The sequence below is a fragment of the Rhagoletis pomonella genome, unplaced genomic scaffold (assembly GCF_013731165.1).
Source record: "Rhagoletis pomonella isolate Grant_MI unplaced genomic scaffold, Rhpom_1.0 Rhpom_scaffold_00014, whole genome shotgun sequence".
Taxonomy (NCBI): Eukaryota; Metazoa; Arthropoda; class Insecta; order Diptera; family Tephritidae; genus Rhagoletis; species Rhagoletis pomonella.
The window spans coordinates 4,953,633-4,962,378 of record NW_023458568.1 but is presented as its reverse complement, the minus strand read 5'-3'; the positions used below and the strand labels follow the sequence as shown (position 1 = coordinate 4,962,378).

Below are 8,746 nucleotides of genomic sequence, written 5' to 3'. Positions count from 1 at the left end.
AGCGTGGAAAATATTTTATAGTGGAGTAGTTTTTAGTGTTTTTTTTTTTTGGGTTTTTGTCCTAGTGTATCATTATATCCCAAAACCAGCGATCGCAAATGGATGCAGAAGGGTGCGGCACAACTCGCTGGTGAGTGGTAGAACTTTAGGGCAGTCTTTTTTTATATATGTGTATATCGCTACATTAGTGGAATACCCCTATGGAAAGCTCATACCAATAGCGGCAGGGAATTTATATTGGTGTCACCCACTGTCTCGGCAGCAGGGACTGCAACCAGGCTATTGAGTTAACAGCGCGCACAGAGGTGGCGAATCAAACAGTCAGGAAAGAGGTAGTCCGAGCGGTGTAATACATATATAGTTAATTTTAGAGGCTCAGTTTAATTAAAATTTTTTGTCTGTTATTCCATTAAATTTGTTTGTGTAAATCATCTTGTTTGGTCACGACCAATGAGAAAAGAACGCCAAACCGACTAGTCTGCTAAAGAGTGCATGGTTTGGGCTGGGAAAATCCGGTCCGGAAGATCTCACATATCCTCTTAAGAGAGCTCTTTTAGGTAGGTGGTTAGGCTTCCAGTGGTTTTAAAAGCGTTGTAAACTTCCGAGTTGATGTTTGGTTTGGTTTTTTTTGGCGATTTTATATACGTACATGCATACTTAATAATCTTAGCGTACTCATGGTCATAGATACGATTCTTATGAAATGTATGTTTTTTTTGTTAATAAATTTTTATTGTACCATATTTTAAATGAAGCAGTCCAAAATGATTGGTTAAAGTTTAATCGAAGGGTGGGAGAAGATGACTAGGGGCATTAGATAAGAGACGAGAGGAGCAAGGTAAAAAAAAGGGGGAACCGCAGTAAATCGCCAACCGGAAGAGCGGTCCAAGGACGGATGGGCTTCTTGTGAGACGAAAGATGCCGCTGATGATGGTAACATCCGCCCTGCTTCAATGTGGCCAAGGGTTGGGAACCGCGCCACACACAAATGTTGAGCTAGTACGGGTCACCACATTGATAGCAAAAACGACAGAAGGGCGGATAAACAGGTACGTGTACGTTACAGCTCTTCGAGAAAATTGGGGTTATTTGAGAAGGGGACGTGGCGCCTTTCAAACGCACTGAAACTATTACGTATCTTTGTATGCATGTACAGTTTTGCTAAGTTATTTAAGACGGCAAATATGCCTTCTGACAGCCACCAAACCGTAATATTAGAAGACGAATGCGTCACTTAAAATCATGAACGTGAACTCTTGGTGAAAATGTTGGACCAAAATGTTTCAATACACGGTTAAAAATTTCGGTTTAAATTTTAAACTTTTTGGACTACATATATGACCAAACCACAAAAATTCAGTTTCAAATACAAACCTTCTAAATTTCAAAAAAAAGAGGGCACATAAATTGGATTTAGAATTTAAACAGTTCGGTTTAAATTTTAAACCCAAACATTTTCATAATTAAGAATAAAAAATAAAAATAAAATTTCATGCTCCGTCTGATGGGGATTGAACCCGGACAGCCTTAGTAGCAACCAATTGTATCAAGCAGCTTTGCACACTCAGCTACAGCCACGTATGTAAATGTGCTTTCATAAGTTGAGTTTGAATCGACACCACATTTCGCTGTGTACAAACATTTTATATTTCGATTTAGATTTTAAACCAAATTTTCTATATACGAAACCTTGAAAGTATAATTAAAACATTTTGGTTTGATTTTTTGGACTAAAACTTAAACCACAATATATTAGAAAATGCTTAAAACTATTGACTGGTTTATAAAGTAGACTACAAAAGATTAAAAAAGGCAGCAGTCGTAGCGCGGTTTAAAAATTAAACCCAAATTTTTGACCATGAACAAAATATTTATTTTGGGTGGGACGAAGTTCGCCGGGTCTGCTATTATACATATAAAAATCGAACTCTTCCTACACGGCTCGACCGATCGTTATGAAATTTTTGTGTTATATATGGTAGGTATGAGAATCGGATGTCAAGCATATTTCATACTTCTAGGTCCAGGAGGCGTGGCACCTCCCATACAAACCAAATTTTTCATACTGCATATCCCGGAAAATGTTCATGGAATATGCTCGCACTTGGTATGGAGATATATGAAAGCAATCGCATACCCATGGAGATAAATTGTGGTTATCGGAAAAGGAGGCGTGGCACTTCCCATACACATCGAATTTTTCAAACTGCATATCTCTGAATGTGTTCATGGACGAGTACTGGGACTTAGTATGTGCAAGATATATAGAACGCGACTGGTCATGAAGAAAAGTTGGGGCTATTGGAAAAAGGGGCGTGGCTCCTCCCATGGTAGATTACTCGAAAATGGTATAGAGATATATGAAATCAATCCCATGCTCTTAGAGAAAATTGAGGCTATTTGAAAAGGGGACGTGGCGGTTTTAAAACGCACTGAAACTATTACGTATCTTTGTATGCATGTACAGTTTTGCTAAGTTATTTAAGAAAGCAAATATGTCTTCTGACAACCACGAAACCGTAATATTAGAAGACAAATGCGTCACTAAAAATCATGAACGTGAACTCTTGGTGAAAATGTTGGACCAAAATGTTTCAATAAAAACAATTTATTTTGGGCGGGACGAAGTTCGCCGGGTCTGCTAGTCTATATATATAAAAATGAAATGTCTTCCGTATGACGGCGATGCCTGGCCAAACGGTTGAACCAATTTTAATTCTGTCAAAAGGACATTTTTGGACCTTCTGTGTGGAAGGCTATTTGATTTAAAAAAATTTTAAATTTTTTGTTGTTGCCGAAAGATGAAGAAAGCTGTGACGTCATGATTTCACAATTTCATAGAGTTTTCCGTATATTGAATGTCACTTAACTACTAAACTTCTCTACCGATTTCGTTCATATTTGGAACATATTTCAGCACCCTGAAGGGAAATATTTCGACTAAAAATTTAATCGTTAGGTGGCACTAGGGTCGGGATATTCATAAAAATTGCAGTTACTTACTGATTTGCCTCATATTTAGAAAAAAAATTTAGCCAATTTAAAAGAAAACTTTACACTTGAAACTTACACGATAGGTGGCCCTGTGGCCGAGACATCCCCAAAAATTATATATTTGTGGAAGTATGTATGTATGTATGTATGTGCCAGGTTGCAGCCTAAACGGACGGACGGAATCGAACAAAATTTCGTCAGAATATTGCCATGACACCTGGGCCTATAATAGGGTAAAAAAATTGGGATTAGACATGGGGACGTGGCACCTCCCTTAGGCGTGAAATTTTTAATCAGCCATCACTCCGAAACTATAAGTCACATGAGCTTGAAATTTGGTATGCAGTCATATATATGGTAGGTGCTTACAGTAGAGTATATATAAATGACTTTGTAAAAGAGGGCGTGGCACATCCCATAGGCGTGAAATTTCTTACCAATCATAACTTCGGAACCATAAGTTACATGATATTTGGTATACAGTCATATATATGGTAGGTGCTTATATAGTATGGTATAAATAAATGAGTTTGTAGAAGTGGCCGTGGCACGTCCAATAGGCGTGGAATATTTTACCAGCTAGCTATAAATCCGAAACTACAAGTCATATGAACTTGAAATTTGGTATACAGACATAACTATGATAGGTGCTTACAGTAAATTATATATAAAGGGGTTTCTAAATGGGGGAGCGGCACGTCCCACGGACCTGGAATGTTTTATCAGCCATAACTCCGCAGCTATAAGTCGCTTGAACTAGAAATTTCGTACGCAGCCATTTTAATGGTAGGTACTTATATTAGGGTATATATAAGTGAATTTGGAAAAGAGGCCGTGCAACATCCAGTAGGCATGGAATTTTATATCAGCTGTAACGTCGGATCTATAAGTCCCACGAACTTGAAATTTGGTATGTAGATATATCAATGGTAGGTGCTTATATATAAATGGGTTTGTAAAAAGGGCGTGGCACATCCCATAGGCGTGGAAAATTTTACCAGCTGTAATTTCAAAATAATAAGTCAAATGAAATTGAAATTTGGTACGCAAACGTTTCTATGGTAGGTGCCTATAGTAGGGTATCTTAATATATAAATATCCCGTGTCACTGTGTTCGTTTACGCTAATCTCCGAAACCGCTTAACTGATTTCAATCAAATTTTGTGGGTGTGTATTGTTGGTTCCAACTTAAGCGATAGGATAGTTGTGAACCCGGGAAAAATATATTTTTTTCGTCGAAATTTTTTCTATGCTTCTCGCATCGTGCTTATCTAATTTATATGTATATATAAAAATGAAATGTCTTTCGTATGACGGCGATGCCTGACCAAAAGGTTGAATCGATTTAAATTCTGTAAAAAGGCCTTTTTTGGACGTTCTGTGTAGAAATATTTCGACTAGAAATTGAATCGCTAGGTGGCGCTGGGGTCGGGATATTCATAAAAATTGCATATTTAGAAAACAATTTAGATAATTTAAAAGAAATATTTGGACTTAAAACTTACACGATAGGTGGCCCTGTGGCCGAGACATCCCCAAAAATTATTTTACGCTAAGAGAAGGATATATCTACTATGTATGTAGACATAGATGTACTATGTATGTATGCGCCAGGTTGCAGCCTAAACGGACGGAAGAATCGAACAAAATTTTGACAGAGTATTGCCATGACACCTGCTCCTATAATAGGGTAAAAAATTGTAATTCGACAAGGGGGCGTGGCACCTCCCATAGGCGTGAAATTTTTAATCAGCCATAACTTCGACACTATAAGTCACATGAACTTGAAGTTTGGTATGCAGTCATATATATGGTAGGTGCTTACAGTAGAGTATATATAAATGACTTTGTAAAAGTGGGCGTGGCACATCCCATAGGCGTGAAATTTGTTATCAATCATTACTTCGGAACCATAAGTCACATGAACTTGAAATTTGGTATACAGTCATATATCGATGGCTGAGTGGAAGATCGACCTATCTCGGCAGCCAGTTCGAAAACGCTCTATCTCAAAAAACTTTTCAAGAACGCCCTATTTCAGAATTCGTTTCAAAAACGCCCTATCTCAGCTGCCGATTCAAAAACGCCCTATATAAGCATATTTTCAATTTATTTACATTTAGAAGTGGGATAGGGCGTTTTTGAACCGAATTTTGAGATAGGGTGTTTTTCAATTAAATTCTGAAATAGGGCGTTCTTGAAAATTTTTTTGAGATAGAGCGTTTTCGAACTGGCTGCCGAGATAGGTCGATCTTCCACTCAGCCATCGATATATGGTTGGTGCTTATAGTATGGTATATTAAATGAGTTTGTAGAAGTGGGCGTGGCACATCCAATAGGCGTGCAATACTTTATCAGCTATAAATCCGAAACTGTAAGTCATATGAACTTGAAATTTGTTATTCAGTCATACATATGGTAGGTGCTTATAGTAGGGTATGTATCAATGAGGTTGTAAAAGTGGGCGTGCCACATCCCATAGGAATATTTTATCAGCTTTAACACCGGAACTATAAGCCACATGAACTTGAAATTTGGTATGCGGACGTAACTATGGTAGATGCTTACAGTAAAGTGTATATAAAGGGGTTTGTAAAAGGGGGCGTGGCACATCCCATAGGTGTGGAAATTATTATCAGCTATAATTTCACAACCATCAGTCACATGAAATTGAAATTAGGTAGACATATCTGCGGTAGATGCTTACAGTAGGCTACAAATACATGAGTTTGTAAAAAGGGGCGTGGCACATCCCATAGGCGTGGACCCTTTTATCAACTACAACTTAGGAACCATAAGTCCCCGCTTTAAGTAAGGCATATATAACTGAGTGGAACATCCCATAGGCATGGAAAATTCGGAATCATATGTCACGTGAAAATTAAATTAGGTACGCAGACGTATCTGTAGTAGTTGCTTATAGTAGGCTATATACTGGGTGGCGCCGAATGAGGTATATGGTTCGAATTCTTTATAACAGTTATTTTTTTTGACTCCATGCCAACGGGATCCCCACCTGGAAATTACCTGCCAGCAGCGTTGCCGAATGCTTTTGCTTAAAATCGTAATTTTACCTTGAAAAAACCGTAATTTCGGCTAAAAAAACCTCAAATTTTTGGTTGTAATACTAGGTGGCGCCGAATGAATATTCTTTGGGGATATTTGAAAGAAAGAGTGTACGTTAACAAACCAAGAACCATTCTCCAACTCCAAACCAACATTCGAAATGAAATCACGGCCATTACACCGAAATTATGCGAAAAATTATGGAAAATATGCTAAAACTAGCACGTATGTGCGAAGCAGGAAATGGACATCACTTACAGGATATCTTTTTCAAAGCTAATTGCAACAAGTAAGAAAGTCTAAGTTCGGGCGGAGCCGAACATTAAATACCCGGCGCAAGTATTAAATATATGTTTTTTCACCTTTGCGAAAGCTACCGCTGGTAGGTAAGACGGGGTGTATCAATTTTGAGTAAATAAGCGTCCTTAAATTTCGAAATATTGCAGTTTCAAGCATTTCTGAAAATTACCGTTATATGAAAAGCGGCCGTAATTTTAGTCCGATTTCAATAATTTTCAACGTTTTGCTTTTGTGTGGCAAGAACAATAAAAATACCGAGTTTGGTACAAATTGGTATAACGGTTACCGATATACACATATGTGATCATAAGTGGGCGGTGCCACGCCCATTTTCCAAAAATTTGAATAAATTAGCTTTAACATTTTCTGACTTATCGTAGATTTTGTATTTCTCTAAATTACCGTTACATGGGATGTGGGCGTGGTTATTGTCCGATTTTTTAAATTTTCGGCCAGTTAGGATTTGGGAGGATGGTTCCGTGCGCAGAAGTGGAAAACTTCTTACTGCCATTCACCTGGGAGTGGCCAGAAGCGATTCTTGTGCGTACGGTTCAAATCGCAGCTCACAACGTCCGGATATTTATATCCACGTATCCTCTGGGTAGCAACCAAACACCCGTTTGGGAGCGAGCTAAAGTGAGAAGGTATAAAACTTCGCGTGCGCTGGGTTTGGGTCCCGCCACGTTAAAACCCCGCCCAATGAAAAAATCTAAAAAGCCTCAGATGAGACCCCCTTCTGATGACGACAACGGCAAACGTATAAAGGACTATGATTTAAGGGTATGCACCTGGAATAGCCGGACCCTTAATGGGGAAGGTGCCTTTACCCGGCTGGTTAATGTTCTCGGGAAGACAAAGGCTGACATCACCGCCATCCAAGAAATGCGATGGACGGTGCAAGGAAAAAAAGCGTGAAGCCTTGCGACGTCTACTACAGTTGCCACGTAAAGGAGCGCAAATTCGGTGTTGGATTCGTGGTAGGAGAGAGACTCCGTCGCCGAGTACTAGCGTTCATCCCGGTGGACGAACGTCTAGCCACAATCCGCATCAAAGCTAGATTCTTCAACATCTCGCTCATCTGCGCCCATGCCCCGACGGAAGAGAAGGATGAGGCGTCCAAGGATCTCATCTATGAGCGCTTGGAACGTACATATCAGCGCTGCCGCCGACACGATGCCAAAATCGTGCTTGGCGATTTTAATACCAAGGTGGGCAAGGAAGGGATCTTTGGCGCCACTGTCGGAAAATTCAGCCTCCACGACGAAACATCCGATAACGGACTGAGGCTGATCGACTTCGCCGGGGCCCGAAATATGGTAATATGTAGTACTAGGTTCCAGCATAAGAACATCCACCAAGCTACATGGCTGTCTCCAGATCGATAAACGAGAAACCAAATCGATCATGTTGTGATACACGGAAGGCATGTTTCAAGTGTTTTAGACCTACGTACACTCCGAGGGCCAAACATCGACTCGGACCACTATCTTGTTGTAGCCAAGATACGCACCCGCCTCTGTGCAGCAAAAAATGTGCGCCCAACAATACAAGGAAAGCTTAACGTCGAAAAGCTGCAATCACAACAGACGGCCAATATATTCACCACTCGACTCACACACCCGCTCTCTGAGAGCACTTTTCAACAATCCGACATACGCGAGCAGTGGAATCACATTCCCCGATCATTAAGTACCGCCGCCGAAGAAGTAGTTGGATTTAGGCGAGCCCGAAAGAATAACTGGTACGATGAGGAATGTTAAGAAACCGCAGAGAAAAAAGATGCCGCCTACAGGGCCACGCTGCGATCAGGAGCAACGCGAGCCATGTGGGACCGTTATAGGGAAAAGAAGAAGGAAGCGAGACGTATTTGCCGCAATAAGAAGAGTGAGGCCGAAATACGAGTGCGAAGAGCTTGAGATGCTGGCCGACAGGAAGAACGCCCGAAAATTCTACCAGAGGGTTAGGCGACTTACGGAAGGTTTCAGTACCGGGGCGAACTCCTGTAAGAACAACAATCGCGACCTAGTGACCGTTGTCCTGAATATACTTAAATTGTGGAGGGAACACTTTTACAACCTACTGAAAGCAGCAGCGCTGAAAGTAGTGAAAAAGACGAACCCGATTCCCCAGTCGATGGTGATGGAGTAGCTGTCCCACCGCCTGACTATGACGAGGTACGAATAGCGATCACGCGGTTGAAAAACAACAAAGCTGCTGGAGCTGACGGCCTGCCAGCCCAGCTATTCAAGTACGGCGGCGAGGAGCTGATGAGGTGCATGCATCAGCTCGCATGCAGAATATGGTCAGATGAGCGCATGCCCGACGACTGGAATTTAAGTGTGCCCTGCCCAATCCACAAGAAAGGCGACCCCACCATACGCGCCAA

General features: G+C 40.7%; 1 long non-coding RNA gene across 1 annotated transcript; it reads left to right on the top strand.

Annotated features, from left to right (window-relative positions):
* Positions 1-220: 220 nt before the first annotated feature.
* LOC118749072 lies at positions 221-588 on the top strand. The gene is made up of 2 exons (XR_004994147.1): positions 221-344; positions 456-588. It is a non-coding gene; the product is annotated as an uncharacterized LOC118749072 (long non-coding RNA).
* The last annotated feature ends 8,158 nt before the right edge of the window (positions 589-8,746 follow it).